Genomic DNA, 22042 nt, shown 5'->3' with positions numbered 1-22042 from the left:
AATCATTTCTTGTAAAGGAGATATGATTCTTGAAAAATTTGGAACAAATCTCTTTACAAAATTAATCTGGCCAAGGAAAGATTGCATAGCTTTCTTGTTGTGAGGCAAAGGTATTTCGGAAATCTCCTTGATTCTGTTGGGATCAATATGGATTCCAGATTTTGACACTATAAATCCAAGAAGTTTTCCTTCACTTAATGCAAAAAAGGACTTTTTTGGGTTAAGTGAAATTCCATACCTTTGACAACATTGGAAGATCTATTTTAAATCTCTCAAATGATTGCCTCGCTTCTTGGAATAAACAGTTATATCATCCAGGTAGATTACTATTGATTTGTTTACTAATCCCTTAAATGTGATGTCCATACCTCTTTGAAATGTCGCGCCAGCGTTGATTAGACCGAAAGGCATCTTTTGATATGCGTAAGTACCCCATTTGGTTCTGAATGTGGTCTTTAATTGATCATCAGGATGGACCAAAACTTGGTTGTAGCCAGAGAAACCATCCAAGAAGGACATTAATTCTGATCCTGCAACTACCTGCAATATTTGCTCCATAGGAGGCAAAGGAAAATTATCTTTTTGGCAGTATTTGTTAAGATTTCAAAAGTCAATGAAAATTCTAATGTCTCTGTTCTTCTTTCTAACGGGAACCATGTTGGAAACCCATTTAGAATGTCGAACGAGAAAAATGATTTTGGCTTTCAATAACTTATTGAGCTCAGATTTGATCTGGTTTTATAGATTAGGATGGATCTTTCTCAGCTTCTGCTGGATAGGGTTTTCATCGCTTATCATTGAGATAGTATGTTGGATGATAGAAGTGTCGTAAGTCTTAAGTTCATCATAGTTCCAAGTAAAGAAACTTTTTTATTGTTTCAAGAGACGAACATACGCTAATTTTTCTTCAGGAGCTAGGCCAAGGCTTAGGTTGATATTCTGTGGCTTGGTATCAGTTCCTAGATTTACTGATTCATAGTTCAAAGTTGAACTTTGAAGTTTTGAATTGGTAGACCTTTTATATTGATCTTTCAAATCATATAGGTCTTCTAATTTGACTACTAACTTTGGCATAACATTGTTAGTGCTATCTTGTTGCAATTGTTTGTCATGTTGGTCCTCATCAATTATCTGATTGGTGTAAGATCCTTCAGATGTGAGGAAGCTTACAATATCAGGATCATCGTTGAAAATTCTCCAATTGGTAATGTTATCAGGGATCGAGGGTGTAAAGATTAATTTGATTGAAAATCTATCGGGGCTATAGTCTTCTGAGGGAATGAGCTTGGAAGCTATGTTTGCCAAGAGGTCGGCACTAGCATTCTAGAGTCTAGGAATTGATGAAATATTAAATGCTATAAAATTTTCAGTTAGATCTTGTACTAAAGATTAGTAATGCTTTAAATGACCTGATAGACAATGTATAGTATTCCGTATCTGTCTAATAACAATTTCAGAATCTCCGAAGACTTGTAGATATTTGATGTCTAATCCGATTGTTTTGTATAATCCTTGGACTAAAGCCTCGTATTCTGCAGTATTATTGGTGCAATCGAACTCAAGTCTACAAGTTAGCATACTTTTGTTTCCCTCTGGACTGATTAATATGCATCCTTCTCCTGCTCCTTCGTTAGACTTAGAACTGTCAGAAAATAAATTCCAAAATAAAGATTTATTTAGAGGACTATCTATAAAATTAATATATTTAGAACTATCCATTTGAGAAAAAATTTCTACTTGAGATAAAACAAAATGTTCTATGTAAGGTGAAGTGTGAGCATTAAAATTTCCTAAGGAAGAATCAACAGAATAGTTGCCAATAATATTATTGTTGTATACTACCAGTTCATTTTCTCCTTCCAATTCTGTTACTATGTATTTCTTATGTCTTTCTTGCTCAACCTTTATCTGATTTGGTTTACCATTATATGGGAGCCACATGTGCGACCAATCGGTTGCAAAGTATCCATGAAGTTTTTCTGACCAATCTCTGCTAAGAATTAAGCCATAAAATTTTAGAATATCTGCAACTAAAATGTCGATAACTTGACATACCTTTGGATTAGATGATAGCCTTATGGTAACCTGATTTAATTCACCAATCACTTCAACTTGCGACCGATCCAGCTGCACTATGCGCATAGCAGATTTTTGAGGTTGAACGTTCAACTTTGCACATATCGATTTAGGTAAGATATTAGATGAAGCTCCAGAATCAACTAAACAATTATGCAAATTTTTGTTGAAAACTTCATAAGTAAGAAGAAATGGGGGAGTATGAGATCTCGACCTTCCTCCAATTAAAGCGATATCGTTTGGATCAACTTTATTAATCACATTAGTTGGAGGTCTTCCCATCTCATGGGAAGCTTGAGAGATTACAACGGCGGGCAGAGGTGCAACTGGTACTGCATGTAATTCTTTCAAAAGTACCTTTTGCTGATGTTTTAACTTGCTCAATTCATAAAAAGTAATATTATCCCTAGTCTTCTTCATGTCTTCTATGATATTATACTCCATTTCATCTGAAACAATCAATGTTTTAGATGGAGTTAGTTAATTTGTTTGGACTGGGCTTGTTTGAGTCGCTTTGGATGTCGTTTTCTTAGCTGCGACTTTATCCTTAGGCATTGAGCTTGTGCTCTTTGGCTTAGGAGTAGGTTGAGGAGGATCGAGTTGATTTCTACTTCGAGTACTAACTGGCGATGCCTCTTGATCCTCTTCATCTGGGAGGATGAAATCCCACATACCTTGTACCTCTACAACTTCTTCTTCATCGGTAGGCTCTTCGGTAGCAATTTCCTCTTCTTCTTCTTCTGATTCAGCATTTGTAATAGCATTAGGAGGCTTTGAATCAGTCGAAGGATTTCTTCTATAAGGCTTGTACAGTTTTTTAGAAGAAGTCTTTGCTACTTGTTTCTTTATGTCAACCATTTCGTTAGACATGGTTTTCAAAACTTTTTGCAATCCTTCTAAATCAAATGGGTCTTTGGGCTATTTTTTCTTTGGATCTTCTTTGAAAGAAACCTTCTTAGATTTACATTCATCAACGATGTTTTTCTTTTCTAAGGCTATGATACGTTTCTCTACTGTTATTGCTTCCTTCATATTGTCAGCTAAAGTTGTTTTATTAGCCCTATCAATGAAGATTGTTATGTTTGATGGTAAAGCAGAGATGTACCATTCACTTCGCACTTCTTCGCTAGGCTTAGAAGCAGTAGGAATTTTGTTTAACAGTTTATTGAAATGTGAGTTAAAATCTTTGATAGGTTCCTTTGAATCAACCCTAAGGTTAGACAGGTCATTGATTGATTAAGCATTCATGCATTCATATATAAATAAATGAACATGAATATCACCTTAACACATAAGCAGAAATAGTTAAGAGATAAAAGTACCATTTATAACTAGTTCTACTCATGAGCTTCAAGCAATAATGATTTATCTCTTCTTAATCCAACATCCACTAAGAGTACAAAAGTGCAACATCAGTAGTAGATATTAAACACAGATATCAATAAATCCTATTCCATTCATTCATCAAAACCTCCTCGGAGGGTGCAAAAGTGCATGTTCTGAGGACAAGTTTTTGACAAATTTCAGGACCCTTCTCTAAATGCATGAGAAGGGTTTAAATACTACTAGCTAAATCTAAAAATAATTTATTACAAAAATGTAGGATACGCTTTAAATGACCGTCCTCATTTCAGGAAAAAATAAAGCAAAACTAAAACTAAAACTGAATCTAAAACTAAAACAAATAACTAACTATTTGTGTATATGTTCCTTATAGTCGCAAGCGTTCAACATTTGCTTAAGGAGAGTTGGCTGGCCGACTTCCGACTTTAGCTGTCCTGTGAAAACGGAATCAGTAAGAGCTGGCGCCATCTTCTCGGTAGAATTGATGATACATTTGAGAGTCATGCACTGGCTATGTGGTTTTACCAAGTACGCCCAGTAAGAATCCCAATTCAACTTGGTTAACCTTTTGATTGACTCTGCCCTTTCTTGAGCCTTCTGTCTCTAGCTTGTCTGTAGATGTTGTACATTCAGTAGATATCCTGGAGTGGTCTCTGAGATCATATTTTCCCTGTGTAAATTTTCATTGATGCAGTCAATGACATTATTTGCTGTTGTGGCTGCTTCTTCTACCGCTTGTTCTGCTTTCCTGATCTGTGCATCCCACTTATTAAAAAGCATTTCTTTGTGGGTGTCATTGATTATTGGTGCACCTGCCTTTTTCCCTTCCTCTGTTTCCTGCCAAGCCAAATATTCAGTAACTCTTTTATCAATTAAATCGTAATCATGTCGCAAGTCCACGACTTGATTAGTAATTCTGTCACTTGTTTCGCAATAAGAGCTCCACTGTGATATTCTTTGGCACAATGTTTCTTGTTGCTGTAGTAGTTGATCATTTAAGGAAATGGATTCTGTGATGAATTCTGTAAGCTTAGGATCATCCTTGTGCATCTCTTGCATAACCTGTAACTGTTTTTCTCTTTCGGCCAAACTATTCTGGTATCCTATCTGCATTTGTTGAAAGTCCTGCTGTAATCTTTCAAGTTGTTTCTGTGCTTCGCTGTTGGCGTTGGCTTGTTGTAGCTATTGCTGCAAAACCTGTATTTGATCTTCTTTTTCTTTCAGTAGTTGTTGTACCTCAGATGCTTTATCAATGGTCACAGAGGCATATGCTCCTGCGATCTGAGATAATTTAGTGAGATTTTCAGTGGGATCGGTGGTAGGATCTTGCCAAAGGATGTCTAATTGTTCTGCATCATGAGAGAGCATGCTTTCCAATTTCCTTTTCTTTCTTTGTCTTCTCACCATGACCTTATGCTGCGGACTATAGAATACATCGAGAGGGGGAATTTCTTCTATTTTGATCATAAGTTCAGAGGATGGGGTAATGGGAATATGTTCAATTTCTGGGACATTGCTGATTGTTCCTGGGACTATATCATTCATCGTCTGTACATTACTCTTAGGTGTTTTTGTGCTCTATCCCTTAATATTGATTAAGTCATTGAATGTCTCCCATTCTTTATCCAGCTCAGTTCTGACTGATGGTGGCTGGACGATGAGAGGGGGAGGATATACCTGTGGAGAGGTCAAAACCTGTTGCTCTGGGAGCTCCTTAGACTGGGCAGTATCCCTTACTGACCCTTCGCTTTTATTATGGTCACTTTCGGACCTCTTGGAGTGTTCTGACGTTTCTCTCCCGGACTTAGATTTAGACCTATCTGTTCTTGAACTTCCACTGAGACTGATACTGGGAGTTGGTTCCCTCACGGGTTCCAAACGTAATTTATCCAAAGGGATATTAGCTAACCTCCTTTCTCTGTATATTTTGAATTCTTGAAATTCTGCTAGAGGAAATCGCATTTGGGCCGAATGCAAAACTTCTTTAAGTGTACTTTTCTGTTGGAACATATCATCAAAAAGATCATCTTCTTTAGAAAACACCTTTATTTTGACTGTAGTAGTGAAATTCTTAACAATATTGTTAGGAAATTTACTGCATAACATAAATAATTACTGAGAGGAATAAATATAAAAATAACCAGCAACAACCATAAACACATAAACACAAATGTTTATCCGGAAAAACCCCAAATCCGGGGAAAAACCCAACCTAATAAGATCTCATTAACATTGGCCAAAACCCTGGCCAATCCGACCAAGTGAGCCTTCACTGCTCACCTCTAGGTCTTGCATTACAATGAATTCCTTCCAGCCTTTTATAAGCTCCATTACATATAATACCATGGGCAGAATACTATGGGTGCACAATACCATGTGCCCTAAAACCATCACTGTTTAACCTGGTCAACTTTGAATCTATCCTGAGTCAAGTTTACTTAACAATTCCCCCCTTAAACTTGACTTGGGGTTCCTTGACTAACTCCAACCAAACCTGCTAAGTGAGACAATCCCGCTCACTCTAGCTCTTACCCCCCTCAGAGTTTTTACCCGAGGTATTGTTAACCCGACATCCCCCCTATCACCTAGGTCTAACCCAGACTTTACCAGTGATCACCGAGGGGTACACATGCCTTACCAGGTCTTACAGTAGTATGCCCATTTACATGCAATAATTTTGACTTCATTAAAAAAAAATTGTTTATTGCTGCTGTGATTTTGATCCATCCTCTCTCAATTTGATTTGCTCAAAAACTTCTATCAAACCGCTCCAACTGCGAGCCCGATGAGAACCTTGTAGATTCCAGCACCAATGGCCTCGCGCAGTAGAAAACGAACAATTTTCAAAGCCGCATGAACAATTTTCTTCTGCTGACCTTCTTTAAATAGCCGCATGAATCCCGAACAATTTGTCAGCATGTTCCAAACTGGTAAATATCATAAATGCACTGCGATCCCTAGTAGTTACGGCACTATCTTCCGCACATTCTCCTCAAGGTTCTTTCGCGTACGATTATTCCAACATTATTTTCCAGACCCAGATCTGTAAAAAGGATGCATTGATCTCATCAGGCACTATAAACCCCTGGCATCAAAGAATCTCTTTGAAGCCAATATCTGGCTCTGATACCAGTTGTTAAGAAAATTTACTGCATAACATAAATAATTACTGAGAGGAATAAATATAAAAATAACCAACAACAACCATAAACACAAATGTTTATCCGGGAAAACCCCAAATCCGGGGAAAAACCCAACCTAATAAGATCTCATTAACATTGGCCAAAACCCTGGCCAATCCGACCAAGTGAGCCTTCACCACTCACCTCCAGGTCTTGCATTACAATGAATTCCTTCCAGCCTTTTATAAGCTCCATTACATATAATACCATGGGCAGAATACTATGGGTGCACAATACCATGTGCCCCAAAACCATCACTTTTTAACCTGGTCAATTTTGACTCTATCCTGAGTCAAGTTTACCTAACAAATATCAGAAGGGTCGAACGGTCTTCCTAGAAATTTGAACAATCATAGACATAACATGTTGTTTACTTCTTTGAATGCATGGCCTACATCAAATAGTGAAAAGGCCCCACAGGCCACAGGAAATTGTGGCCAAATAGCCTTCTTCTTGTCCTTCAAATCTTTACTCATACCTCCTTCTCCGCGGGTCTAATAAGAAATCTCTCGTGCCAGTAGTTTATCAGGAACATATAAAGGTAGGACATGAGGGGAAGCGAGACTTCTGAATACCCTGACATATGTGAAAAGTTCTTCTCTGAACCATCTCGCGACAGGGAGCATATCAACCTCTGCTTCGGGAGAAAATCTTGGAGCGTCTTTATCATACAACATTTTGTACAGAGGTAACATGATTCCATGACAAATCTTGTAGAAATACGGAGTGAACTTGGAATCCCACAATTATTTGTGATAAATATGAATGGGTAAGGGATCTTGAGTAGTCCATTTCCAACCCATTAGAGGAAACTTGGAAATATAACAGATTGCATCCATCACATATGTAGATAAGTAGAAAGGGGGATAAATTCTCTGAGAAATAGTTCTTTTAGACCGGTAATTCAAAATGGTTGTGGCTAAATTGTCAGATAATATCTTAGCCCAATCCACAATAGTAGCATTAGTGGTGGCATCCAATAATGGTAGCCATTCAGATGAAAATTTGTTAATGTCTGGCTTTCCAAAAAGTCTACAGAGCATAGCAGTAGCAAAGCAATATGGGGAGGTGAGAGAACCAGTACTATACATACCGTGCTTATCCTTTTTTAGTGGTTCATCCCTTCTTGACCAGTCCTTGGTTCATTCTGCTAAATCTTCATTTTCTTTAGCGAACTTGTCCATGAACTATTTGTTATAAGTCGCCTGTGGCTCTAGTAGATGATACATGAGCCTCAAATCTTGTGGAGTGAACGAGCCAATGAGTCCTTGACCCTGAGTCTTGAATTGTCTGTTTGTGATATCAACACTATCTAGTATCCATTTAACCATGTCCGTGTATGGAAGAATTTTGGGCCTCGCTGCTATCCTGTGCAAGAATGAACATGCTAGGTCTATAATAGACACCTTAGAAGACCCATGTCATTCTGCAGTAGTTGTAACCTCCATTACCTTGGGATTTTCTTCCTCAAGTAGACTGTACATGCCTTCCCAAGTAGTAATACTGGCATCTTTGTTATAGGTGGTGTCTGTGTACAAGGGCGTCATTTCTTTATCTTCAGAACTCAGAGCTTTACCCTTCTTTCCCATAATATCTTGAACACTTCTATGTATACTTCTCTGCTCTTTGCTCCTGCAGTTTACAAATGAGGTGAGAATAATGATAAGAAAAAGGTGACGGGAAAGTTTTAAATGCGGAAAACATATAAAATATACCACCTTACGTGAAATGGCTCTTCGATAAGATCAAAACCATATTTCATTAATGATTGCCAACTAACTCATTGATTAACATTAACGTGCATAACCGGGCCTCGGTTTATGGAAAAAGATTTTTCAAACAACGAGCCCTGAAGATCTGCGATAAGGCGATTTTGCGATTTTCTTCGCAATATCGCAAATCGCAATATCGCAAATCCGTTGTGTGTGGTAACCATTCGTCAATATGTTTTCTGCGAAATGTGATTTTCAAGATGCGCCATCGCATATCGGTGGTTTAAGGCATTTCAGCGTAAGTGATGTTTGAGGCATGCGATGCGATGAGGGTCTTTTGATGCATGATTTTGCATCACAATTTCGCAATCTTAGAATTCCACTTTTAGGAAGGCATCCATTACCCTTTTTGCGATGCGACGCACTTTAAGGAGTGATTTTATTCCAACTTATCATAAAACTTAAGTCTTTTTATATTTTTGGAGGGTATTCTCCTAAGTTTATGATAGTAAGTTTTATTGAAAATGGAAATACAAGCATTAATCGATTTTTTAAATTTTTGAATAAGGGTCCCCACCTATTTAGTATTAGTGATAAACCTAAATAAGAGGGGGGGTTGTTGCTGGCCATAACACACTACTATAAATAGCAGTTCGGGTACCAGTGCTGGATTGAGCAATAGGGAATGAAAAATGGAAGTGCTAAAAATAGCATTCTATTTTTAGCAGTTCAGGATGGATTCCTATTTTAGTCAGTCCCTGGAATAATCATAGGAAGTAAAATTTGAATTTGATATTAATAGCAATTTGAAAATTAATTAATTAATTCATCTTGATTTAATTAGTTAAGGAAAATCAAACTTGAAGTCTATGTGGGGACATGCAACAGTTTATCTATTAATTGAGGAATTTATCCATCAGTTAAAGAGATAAGGATGAGTTGTAATATTGAGTTGTAATTAGTTGGCTCAGTTAACTGAGTCAAGTCCAGTTATATTTTATTTAAACAGTTTGTTTAAATTAAGTGAGTTCAGTTAGTTAATGCATGCTTGCATATAGCTACTGCACTTCGGATAACTGAATATTCTCTCATGAATAACTCATGCATGTCAGTTCAGACAGAGACCCAGTTGAGATCAGAGGAGGGACAATGTACTATCATTTGGATGAATATTTTTCCTATAAAGGAAGCTCATCCATGATGAGGATTTATCTCCTTCAGGACTGTGTAGTTGGATCAAAGGTTGGTGAGCGTGTGAAGAGGCCAATTCACACAAGTGGTTGCACTAGAACCCAATCAAAATTGCGCAAAGAAATAGGAGGCTTGGAGGGCAGACCAGAGGTTAGATAGAGGCCTTTGACTGTCTATGAGTAGTAGAGGTATTGCAGAGAGAGCAGGATAGCTTTTGAGCTGATTCTTTTGTAATACTGGCTATATTTCCACTTGTATGATAATACAGAGTTGGGGTTTTAGGCTAAGGCTTTCCCCGGGTTATATATTTTGTGTTATGTGTGATTGATTTCTTCATATCAGTTATATGTGTTCTTATTGATGTTGCTCATGTTCGATTAAGCTTCCGCTAAATTGTTTGTAGAAGTAGATCAAGTGTTTTGCTTTAGTATATTGCATTACCAAGTGATCTATAGGTGGGAATTTCTACATGGTATCAGAGCTAGCTAATTTGTAGAAAAATTCTACAGATACATCAAGCATCTCAACCTGTCGATGTTAGATGGTAATTCTGTGATGCTAGACTCATAAAGATCAAGGATTTGTAGGTTTGGGAGAGTTGTGAGAGATGCAGGTAGCCTTTTGATTGGCACGCCATGTAAGCTGAGGCATGATAGTTGTTTTAAACACCCCACACTCTCTGTAAATGACAGTACTGACGTGAAATTCAAATCAAGAACCTTGAGAGAAATCATACTCCCAATCACCTTTCTTGGAATTTTTGTTAACTGGTTCCCCGCCATCAACAGTGCATATATTTTTGGATCTCTCCATGATTCAGGAAGAGAACTCAATTGGTTGTGGCTCAACAAAATCCGAGTGCGGCATGAACACTCATTTTGATTCAACACCTTCAAATCCTTACCTGTGCGGCAGTCAAAGTTTTCTTCCAACTCAGCAATGTGTATGCGTAAACCATAGATGACGTCATGCACCCTCACACTGATCACACACCCATGGATGTCTCTGAGCATGGGTTCTACCAAACACTGATCTGCTAAAACCTTCACATAAATTCTTTCGATCTTGAATGGGTCTTCATGGCCTGGCTAATCTTGCGGCTTCTTTCTTGCAAGCAGACTTTCTCCCAAGCACAACAGAATCAAGTCACCCTTGACATTAAGAATTTGGTCCTCAATGAAAGTAACAACTAAGTAGAGAGAGCACAATTGCAGATTGACGTGATAGTTGCCCAGAGAGTCGTAACTCCACCTTAAGCGATCATAGAGATGTGCATGTTGTTGGCTCTGGACTGCCAATTCCCATTCGCATGCATCAATGATGCTTTCCATTGACCTCCCTATTACTTTGATCACAAGGGGAAGCCCTCCACATTTGGCACACACAACCCTGCCTATTTTCTCATCAATGTTTGCAGGGATATTTCCATCATTATGTGGAAAAGCGTGATAAGCAAACAATTCCCAGCTCTTTTAATTGGAGCATTAATTTGAAAGCATTCGTAAATGGTATGTTGTGATGTTGCAGACTACTTATAGGACTGATGATTCGTTCAATTGAGATTGCATTACATTGCAGAGTGATTGGAATAAAGATGAAAGACGAACAATTTTCTTATCCTCCGGTGAAGTATGGAATAAAGAAGAGGGTGAAGTCATCATGTTCGCAAATGAGGTCATCATGTATTCTCTCTTCTCTCTGTGTAGCTTGTTGGATAAATCCAAACAACTGTGATGATGACCAGTGCTGCAGAGTCTCTTCCTACATTGTGTTCAGATCTGGGAAATTGCTTTGAATGGGTAGGCCACTAGCAATGGACTTTTCTGAGTGGGATGGGGGTGAGGTTGTTGGCTGTGAATATGGGGTGAACTGAGGAGTGGGTGGAATGATAACTAGGTTTGGGATTAGTGGGAAATTTATTGGGAAGGCAGTCTGGTAATGTTCAGTTCCCATAGACTGTGGTGTGGACACAATCAGCTCTTCCCTTGGTAGTGGGCCCGACCCTAGAAGTAGGGATATCAGTGAGGATGTGTGAGCGCCATTGCCTTGGAGAGACTCATTGTACTTTTGTGTGGAGTCTACTTCCATCTCTTCTATTTCCACACGTGTACCAGGGGGAATAGATTCGAACCTCGTTGCGGAAGTGGAGGCTATATGCGGTGATGGATTCGGCGACCCTGGTCAGACTGTAGATGTGGATGGAGGATTTTCTTTGACTATGGGTCACGCAGATATTGTTTGGTCAGCCTCGCCAGTGAGGACGACAGCGAGACTATAGGGCTTGTCTTGGGTTTCTTAGTGACTAGCTTTCTAGTTCCCCTTTTCTGTTTCGGCTTAGGAATTGTTAGCTTTGGTTGTGCATGAGGGCCAACATGAGGAATTGCTACAGATAAAGGGGTGGTGATGATTGGATTAAACAGTGTATATCCTTGAAAATATATGGATTGCATTCTCTCACCTAAGGGTTCTGTGAAATTTGCAATTGTCTGTTTGAGGGAAGACACATGTTGCTCCATTTGAATAAACATAGGCTCCAGATCATCCTCTTCCTGTTGCTTCCTGTTGCTTCCCCTATTGACGGTTGTGATTTCATCCCTTCGAATAGGTACTTGTATTTGCCCTCCGTGATCTCACATGCAACCCATGGCCATGAACCAACTTCAGTGTGGAATGCTACTTCTGTTAAGGCAAACTTTTGCGGCCTCATTTGGAACGTTTCTGGATGAACACATCTTGGCCTGACATATGTGTGCCCATGGGTAACCCCAAACCAGATATCCTGTGAAAACTCATCTAGTAGCTCTCTAGGTATTCGCTCTACCTTCCTAATTGTAATTAGCATCATTTCATACCAGTCATTGAAGGTGGCTTCATTGACTTCTTTGCTACTGGGGTCCCCTGAGGTTCTCCATGGGTCATACCTGAGTGCTATAGGTTGATCTTCTCTAATTTGAACTAGGTCCCTTCCTTTCGGCGGTTGCCATTTCCACATTGCTAGTGTCATGAGTATATAACCAAATATGAAATTGGTGCTTCTCTTATATATGTCTTCACAAGCTTTGAAGAGCTCATTCAGTATGAAGGTCGACTAGTTAAGCACCTCCCCTTTGCAGCAGTGTTCCACAACTGATATTGCATCCAGGGTACACTCATTCCAAGAAAAATGTCTCATTGTCTTCCCTGTTATGATATAGAAGCCGAATTTTATTTCTTCCTTGCTAATGAGGTCAATCTTTGCACCTTTGCCTCCATGCTTGGTCTTGTATTTTTCATAGTAATCTTTGTCGCCTTCCTTCTTTGCTCACTTTGTTCCTCCTTGGAACACGGTAGATACTGCATTTCCTCCTGTTGAGAGTGCTGCTAATCGCTGGATATTGTCAACATGAATTGGGTATTCATTGTCAATCCATATTGGTCTACCATGCATCACGATGGATAGGAGCTTAGTGCATTGCATCGTAGCCAATTGCATGCCAAAGACTGGTAGACTTCTGAGATTAATCAGTGTTGATCGCTGGAGGCCTCTGAAATCATCTTTAACTTTTGTGGTCATGGTGCCATCTCCCTTTGGAACCTCCTTTGTATATACTTCTCACTTCAAAGCTGGGAATTGGAAACAATCTAAGAGATCATTGTCCACTAATTTTGCCTATCATAATTTCCATATAGAGTTTCCAAAATTGTAATTCGTTCTTCCAATCGATCTTCCCACACTGAGATAATTGCCTTTTTCATAGAAGATTGTTATCAGAGGCTTCTCATTTCTGCGTCTCTGCTGCTACTAGTTCTCATACTGAATTTCAAGTTCTTCTATCACATGCGTTTGAAACTCTATAACTTCCTGGGTAGCCATGCATATTAAGTAGATCAAATTTGACACGGCGTTTCTGATTAGACTTGGTAACTAATTACTACGAAAATTTTCCCTATGCAAGCTTAATCATGTTATTCCATCATCGGCTGACCTGGATCTGACTAGAATGACGTAGCACGGGGAAGGACAAAGTGGGCCACATGGTTAATAAAGTTTCCATAATGGTGGGTAATTATTAGCTAATTTCTTCCCCAACAGGAAAAGATTTTATGGAAATTTGTCTGACAGGTGTATTATTGCTTACTTATTTTGGAAAAGACCAGTAGTACGACAAAAAAGACTCGCGAAATGTGTGACTATGCCCCCCTCCCCCCGGACCACACATGGGTTGTGGTTTCATGGCATTACTACCACAACTAAACTGACACGTGCTATTTATTTTCTAGGAAAAATTAAAAGAAATCAGAATGTAATTGAATATGAAACCGACTATGCAACTGACTATGTGTTATTGACTATAAACCTACTTGCGGGCTCGTCTCCGAGACCCCTTCAATTTGATGACGCGACTTTGGACTTGTGGAAAGGCTTCAGGCATGCGTCATTCACCCATCCTAGTAACATTATCCCATATAGATTCACCGCACCAGAGTCTTTGATCTCTGCAACCATGAATGGCCCCAACCAATGCATTTGTAGTTTTCCTGGGAATTTCTGAAATTTATTGTCATACAGTAGAACATGATCTCCTACCATGAAAGCTTTCTTCTTGATGTGTCTGTCATGCCAAGCCTTCTATCTCCATTGTTCAACTGATTGGTGGAATTCAGCTAAAAACCTTGATTCATCCAACTCCATTAGTTGTTCCATCCTCTCTTTTAAAGATGCATCGTCTATCATTTTAGTGGCCTCAGAAATGAAGATGCTTGGAACAATGAATTCTGTTGGTACTACTACTTCTCGACCGTATACCAGTTGGAACAGTGTTTGTTTGTGTGTTTGTTTTACTGTCATTCTATACGCCCACAATGTTGTTGGCACCCTCTCATCCCAGTCATCTCGATTTGCTGATACAATTTTTGTTAGGCCCTTCTCGAGTATCTTATTGAAGGCTTCAACCATTCCATTGGCTTGAGGATGGTATAGGCTGCTCTTGTGATGTTGGATCAAAAAGTTATTTAGGAGAGAAGCAACAGTTTCATTAATGAAATGAGCCCCTTGATTGCTGGTTAGGCTCTTCGGACATCCAAATCTGGATATTATGCTTTCAAAGATGAATCTTGCTACAGTATCGGCTATATGGTCCTTGACTAGCGTTACCTCTTCCCGCTGAGTAAGGTACTCTGTAGCTGTTATGATGTATTTGGCATTGGAATGACGTGTTTGCGAAATAATTGGGCTGATAAATTCTACTGCCCATTTCTCGGAGATCTATACTGTGTGTACCAGATGTAAAGGCAATTCATCTTGATGCGATGGCTTCCCAAATCTTTGACAAATGTCACAACTATTTGCATACTCCTTAACATCCTTGTGGAGGGTAGGCCACCACAACCCGACTTCTAGTATTTTCCTAGCAGTAGCTTTTCCCCTGGCATGGCCTCCTGCAACACTAGCATGGCATTCCCACAACATGTCTTAACTCTCATGTTGAAGGAGACAACATTGCAGAACTTGATCAAGTCCCAGTTTGTATAGATGTCCCGCAATTAGTTGATAATCTTCCGCTCTCACTATTAGGTGTCTTTCTTGTGTTGCCGTGTATCCCTCTAGGGAGTGTCCGGTTGCTAATAACAAAGAAATCTCCTCTAGGTAGTCCGGTATGGCTTCTATTCAGAAAAAGTCGACATTTGGTAGTTGGTCATCTAGTGGTCCTTCATTCTCTCTTGACTCCAACCTGGATAGGTGGTCTGGCCCCACATTTAACCTTCTTGGTTTTATAACCACTTCAAATGTGAATTCTTGGAACAATAACAACCATTGACAATCCTTCCTTCCAAGACTGGCTTGTTTACCATATATTTTAAAGTTGAATGGTATGTGAAGAACTTGAATGGTGCTCCTAGTAGATAGTGTCTGAATTTTTGTAGGGAGTATACCATGGCCAATGCTTCTCTTTCTGTTTTCTTCTTTATTGTTGATAGTTTCCTATTGTCGAAGTAAATTGGGTGGTCCAGGTTTCTTTCTTCGGGTTGTGCCAATACTTATCCTAGTGTTATTCCCGATGTGTCAATGTGTACATGGAACTACTTATTCCAGTCTGGGTATACAAGAATAGGAGCACTCACTAATTTTTCCTTTAATTTGTTCAGTGCTACTTGACAGGCCTCTGTCCACCTGAAGGCTTCCATCTTCTTTAGCAGTTTCTCCATGGGAACTGTAATCGAGGCATAATTGCGGATGAATTGGCGGTAATGTCCTGTGTGGCCAGTGTTGATCACAATTGCTTCACATTATTTAATGGATCCATATTCAAAATTTCTGCAACCTTTTCAGGATCTACACAAATGCCATCCTTGCAAACAATATGGCCCAGCAATGTTCCGAATGGAACTGCAAAGATGCATTTCTTCAGATTTAAGGAGATTTGTAGCTGCCTACACTGCTCAAACATCACTCGAAGGAGACTGGTGTGTTTCTTTAGCAAGTTGTACACTGTCCAGTCGTCCATATATACTTCTAAGAACCAGTGAATGTAATCTCTGAAGGCAGCTATGACAATCCGAGAGAAAACCGTTGGTGCGTTCTTCAAACCAAATAACATGACATGATAGGCATAGGAACCCCATTCTGTGGTGAACGTTGTTTTCTTTTTATCTTCTTCTGCTACGCGAACTTGATGATGTCTTGAGAATCCACCAATGAAAGAGTAGGCCTCATTTCCCGCAACGTTATCCAGGACTTCATGATTCACTGAATGACATTGGAAATGGATCGTGTACACATGCATTGTTTAGGCTCCTGTAATCTACACAGACCCTGATTTCCATGGCATCCTTCTTATTTTGTATTACAATTGGGCTGATCCATTCTACTTCATCTACTGGGAATATAAGTCCTACTTCTAACATCTTATCAATCTCTTTCTTGACCTTCTCTTTTACCCTCGGGTTTATCTTGTATGGTATGTGCTTTACTGGATGTCAATGTAATCTTCATCTCCCCGATGTCCCCTTTTATTCCTTTTAATTCAACAACAGATGCTGGAAATAAGTCTTCGTATTCATGCAACAAATCAAAAATTTCCTTAGTTGTTTGCTCATCCCAATAATCTCCAATGGATGCCATCTTAGGTTTGTTTTCTGAGCCAATGTTTTGCTTCTGCAACTTTACTGGGAGAAAATGGGGGCCGTCCACTGAAGGTCCCTCTTGAATATCTCGCTCACCTTCAATTTCTTGAAATGTCAAATGTCTAAGTGCTTCCAAATCATCCTCCTCTAGATCTGTGTTAACTTTGCCGTAAGACACGAATTTTGGATACCCTGCTTCATAGAAATACTGTAGGAATCTCTCATCAATGCACCCCTCCCATAACTTCCCTAGAGGAAACAGGATTATTTTAATGGCATACAAGGTCTCAGTCAAACGTCGGTCACTATCTTTAAACGAGAAGTTGTTGCTGAATTGGTTAGCCATAACATCCTACTCTACTATTTGTCTTTGAATTTCCTCTTGTGTATACCATGCTTGGGGAATTGTACCCAAGGTATGTATGAAAATGTACACCCAAAGCTCCTTTGGTACTCATTCTTTTCTCCACCTTGTTGGGGTGGCTTGTAATGCAATATCTAATAACGGGACCTTGTGGCTTTCCCTTATAGTTATATCCACCTTATTCATAAAAGTATCTACTGATTCTATGCCATGAAAAGTTGGGTAATTACTTACCTCTGCCCCAATCCAGTTTACTCTAAATATCTTGGCACAACGTCTGGTGTTAACCTCGTATCCTCCTTGCTGCCACACATCCCAAGTGGTTTCCGAGCCAGCTTCTGAACTTTGTATGCTTCTCCAACTAATTGGTCCTCCTGTTGTGGGATTTATGTAGTCTTCTCTTTTTCCTGAAGTTAGCATGTACAAATGATCTAGCATCTCAGGATCATCTCAATAATCTACAGGTTCGGTGAAACTTGGTCCCTGATATGGATCTAGCGATTATATTACCCGCATCCCTTCTACTTCAAAAATCATCAACTTCTTCTTCAGATCAATGATGGCATATTTCTCATATGCCCAGTCGATACCAAGGAGTGTTGGGTAAGGGTCCTTATCACCCATTATATCTATTACTTCAAATTCAGTATGATTTTTTACCCCTGCCACATCCACTTCTACATCTTCCAGCCTTTCAATGGGCAAGATGCAATACTGGTTTTCCATCCGCAGTTGGATTGGTGAATATTTTAGTTGTGTCTTTCCCAATGCTCCCCATGGTTTTTTGGGCAAGATATTTACATCAGATATAGGGAAAATTTTAGGGGTGAAATTTAGCAAATGGGTTATTTTTCGGACATTTTTTGAAAAAAATATTCACCAATTTGGTTAAAAATTCACCTATTTTTTACATATATATTATTAAGTGGATGATATTCGCCAAAAATTTATCGGTTTTAATAGAAAACTATATTTTTTTTACTGAATATTCACCCACATTCTATACATATGAATTTTCAAACTAGAATAGTCGCCTACAGTAATATATATAGGAAAATATTTAAATCCTTAAAAAATACCTGATCGAATCCCAGATATAACATTGAATCTTTGATCTAAAATCCTGCAACTTGAGCATCAATCCAGAGTTCCCTACCGGTTCTTTTCTTGTTCCTCCGTATCCTCCTCGAATGTCTTTCAGGTAGATTTGTTGATAGTGTTTCTCCTTTCTCTTCTTCTTTTGGTAATACTGCTTTCAGACTCCTGCACAACTCCTTTAGCATCTATTCATTATCAACAATTTGCAAGAATATCCTAAACCATTCTTCAATTGGTCGAGAGTTTTCAGCTATGCCTGAGTCCTGTTTCTTGTCTCCTTTTGTCTCTGTTAAACTATCAAACAATTTGGTTGCTTCCTGATAGTATTGTTTCTGTTGGGTGGGGTTGTATGACCGCTTTGGGGATGCTACCCGAACAATTGAAGGCTGGTCTACCATACCCCAATCATCCCCTGTCTTCTTACCCCCTCTGGTAACTATGTTTATATTAGTTACTGGAAGCGTGTCAGTTGTCTATGGTTCTGTGTTGATCAAATTAGTTCCCCTCTGTCTGGTTCTTTCTTCCCATTTTGCAATCAGCTCGGGACAATCTTCTGTGGCATGTGCATTGACCTAGCATTGTGAGCACCAAGGCCTTCTTGGGAGTGGGTAGTCTCTGGCGACATGTCCCTCCTGATCATAATTGTAGCACCTTACAGGTCCTCTACCCCCTGTTCTTCCTCCTCTCATACCTCCTCCTCGTCCTCCACGACTAGTTTCATTAATTTTGAATGTTGACCTGTCTAGCCATTCTGCTAGGGCATCTAATGCTCGGCACTGATCAGCGTCATGAGTCATCGATGCAATATTGGACATACTCGTGGAAAATGTTCGTAGTTTCTACAGACTTCACAGTAGCCTTGTGAATTTCAGCCCAGGAATGTTCCTTGTGATCCTACCATCGCAACACCTGCTGTTGGCGGGGCCCCTGATGATCCTGCGATTCCCACTAAACTATTTTGGCTTCTCAGTCTTGCAAATTCAGGCACCACATGGCCTTTTATTAGGCAGTGAGTGCACCATACATTAGGTCTCACCAGTCGAATTAGTTGTAGATCTTTTAATTTCTCTATTAGATTGGTGATTTGATTTTGGAGGCCCATGATCGATGGGTCTTGTGATCCCATCCCTCCCCGATACTCATGGGGGTATCCTGCCATGGCTTCTATACACGATGCTTTCTCTAGGGCATCTTGGAGAGTTCCAATCTTCTGTTGTGTCAATGGTGTCCTAGTAAGGGGTAAGAGTGCTTTAATGAACCAATCCCTCTGGTGATTAGGATCTATGGTATATCTTAGCTTGTCGATAACATCTTTGAATCTCTACATCAATTCCCAAGCAGTCTCTCCTTCCTTCTGCTTGATCTCCCATAGTTCTAATAGTCCTTGTTGATCTGTTTGTGGTACTTTGAACTCTTGGATGAAGCCTCTCTTTATGTCATCCAAGGAAGGATTTTGATTCAGCTCTACCCATTTGATAAACCACCTTAGAGCTCTCTCTCTTAATGTAGTCTAGAACTCAATCAACTTCACGTTATTCGGTGTTTGGCGAACTCTCCATATAGCTTCACATAGGTACCAATTTTGTTCCACATATTCATTCCCTCTACCAGCGAACTCTGGATATCTAGTAAAGGATCCTGCCATGTTGGTTCGAGTATGTGCTAGGAGCACGAATCCTTGGTTTCCGGGTTGCTGAGATCCTTGTAATCCTAGGTTACTAATACTGCTAGGCCCACTGCTATTAGATGTATTAAATCTCGTCTTATATCTTTCATGCACACTGTGTACTCGTATCACTTTAATCAACTTAGCAACAATTTTATCAGGGTTTTTGTAAAGCACCAGGGGAAGGTTGGGGTGAACACTACCTAAACTTTGGGGATTCTTCTGCCAAACTTCATCTGACGTATCATCCTTTGCGAACAATCTTCTCATCACATCACAAATCTCATCTTTTGTCTCCTCCTCGTAAATGTCATGATTGCTTCCTTTCGATATCTTACCCCCAACTTGAGAGGGAGAGTCCTTGTCATTCTCTTGGCTCTTATTTGTCGAGTCGACATCCCATTCTTGCTCTGCATCCTTTTCCATCTTATTTCCCTCTTTCGGACTTCCTAACACCACTCCTTCTTGGTGCGGTCCCATACGTCTCTCCTTCAGTGCGTGTACTGATCTTTCCCACCACTTTTCTGCTAGTAGTGCTCTCCTTTGCACCCTAATATCTCTAGCTCTCTGCAATCCTTCTATATCCATTCCTTCAATAGCATCTAAGTTTCCCCAAACGAAAACATTCTCCCCTTAGATCCTTCCCCCAGTACTGGGGTTTTACGCTACCATATTTACTCTATGTAAAGGTAACAACCCTTCCTCCACCATCAACATCTTAATCCACAAGGGCACCTCATTCACTAATTTCCCTCTCAACACCGATCTAAAAACCGCATCCGCTTTCGAGAAAGACTGATAATTCTCTGCTATGAACTCAACTGCGTACCCCTCTATGGTAGTATTTACCCATAAATCTATTGCCCTCATCAGATCACTATCCAATTGTTGGAGTGTTGCGAGGTTTACGGGAACCCAGTCGCGACAGGCTGGCGCAGGTCCTTCTGGCCGATTCTTCACTTTTAATCTCCTTAACTAGTTATACAAGTCTTCCGGAAATTTATACTAGAAGATCTTGTATTGATCACTCACATCGTCTGAGTACAAAATTTCTTCATTTACCTTAGTAGTGGGTTGGCTTCGACGAGTAGCCTGCTCTGACACGAACTGATCTACTCGGTTATCCCACCAGTCCCGAATCTCCTTCTTAAATATCCTTGATACCATATTCCAAACCACTCCTTGTGATTTCAGGTCCTGGCAACGGAACCATTTGTTGGCACAAAAATGTCATTAGGGAAAGACCCTGGGTTCAGGCACAAGGGGCCAACAAGGGTCTGTTGTAGTCTAGGACAACGTCGACATTTTCACCTTACCCAAAGGGTAAGGAGTCTCACCCGAGGCGTGTCGTGACCAAAACTAAGAAGGATTATAGGGATATCAAGGACGATCTAGACATTAACTCATAAGTATCTTAAAGAATACATTCATCACAACAAAATATTGTTACAATTACCATACTCATCCAAGAAAAGACCATTCATATAAAATTTTGAGTGGGTCTGTAAACCAGAACAATATTCTTAATCACAATGAAATGCAAACTAGATCATTCATTCATTCATATTAACTCAAAAGAAGATTCATTACATTATACATCAGGTGTAAAGCCTTGATCAAATACATAAAATACCATGGCCACAAGATGCCTTAGACCTCAGGCCAAGCCTAGCTCTAGCCACTCCGCAATTGCTCAAGTCTTCGGATCCTGTTCCTCTGTGCTTCTAGCTCCTACTAGATACCAACCCCTTCTTCATGCATGCTTCTCCTTTTATCTTCTCCTCCGCTGCACCCATTGCCAGTTCCCTTCGGTTGTCTTTTCCCTCGACTACTTCCCACTTTCCTCCTTGTCCGCTTGGTTGGTTCTGCTTGCTCTCGACACCTTGCTGCAACTGCCCCTCTATTGCATGGTCCTTCTTCCCTTCCCAGCTATCCTCTCCGCAACTCTACTATTGCTCCCGCCAGTTGTTTTCTGCCTTAATACCTTCAAAACTTTCAAAATTCAAAACGAAGGCCCCAACACAACTTTGTGCATTTTCCCCAATATTCCCTTCTATATTACCTTATTGTTAATTGATTAATTGAACAATTTTCTATGGATTTTTCTCAAATTGGAACTTCAATAATGGTTACAGTGAGTATATATTTATTAATGTTTAATTTTAAATTATAAATGGGCATAATTCATTTAGATAAGGAGTTATATTCATGAATATACTTTGTAAACACAATTTTATATATCTTGAAATAATTGCATTGGATTCGCCTTCTTGATATTGTGAAAATTGTAGGTGTTATTAATAAT

This window comes from Pinus tabuliformis, chromosome 6 (assembly GCF_031772625.1).
Source record: "Pinus tabuliformis cultivar Carrire ecotype Pingquan chromosome 6, CPIR1, whole genome shotgun sequence".
NCBI classification, from domain to species: domain Eukaryota; kingdom Viridiplantae; phylum Streptophyta; class Pinopsida; order Pinales; family Pinaceae; genus Pinus; species Pinus tabuliformis.
Note: the sequence above shows the minus strand (reverse complement) of the source record.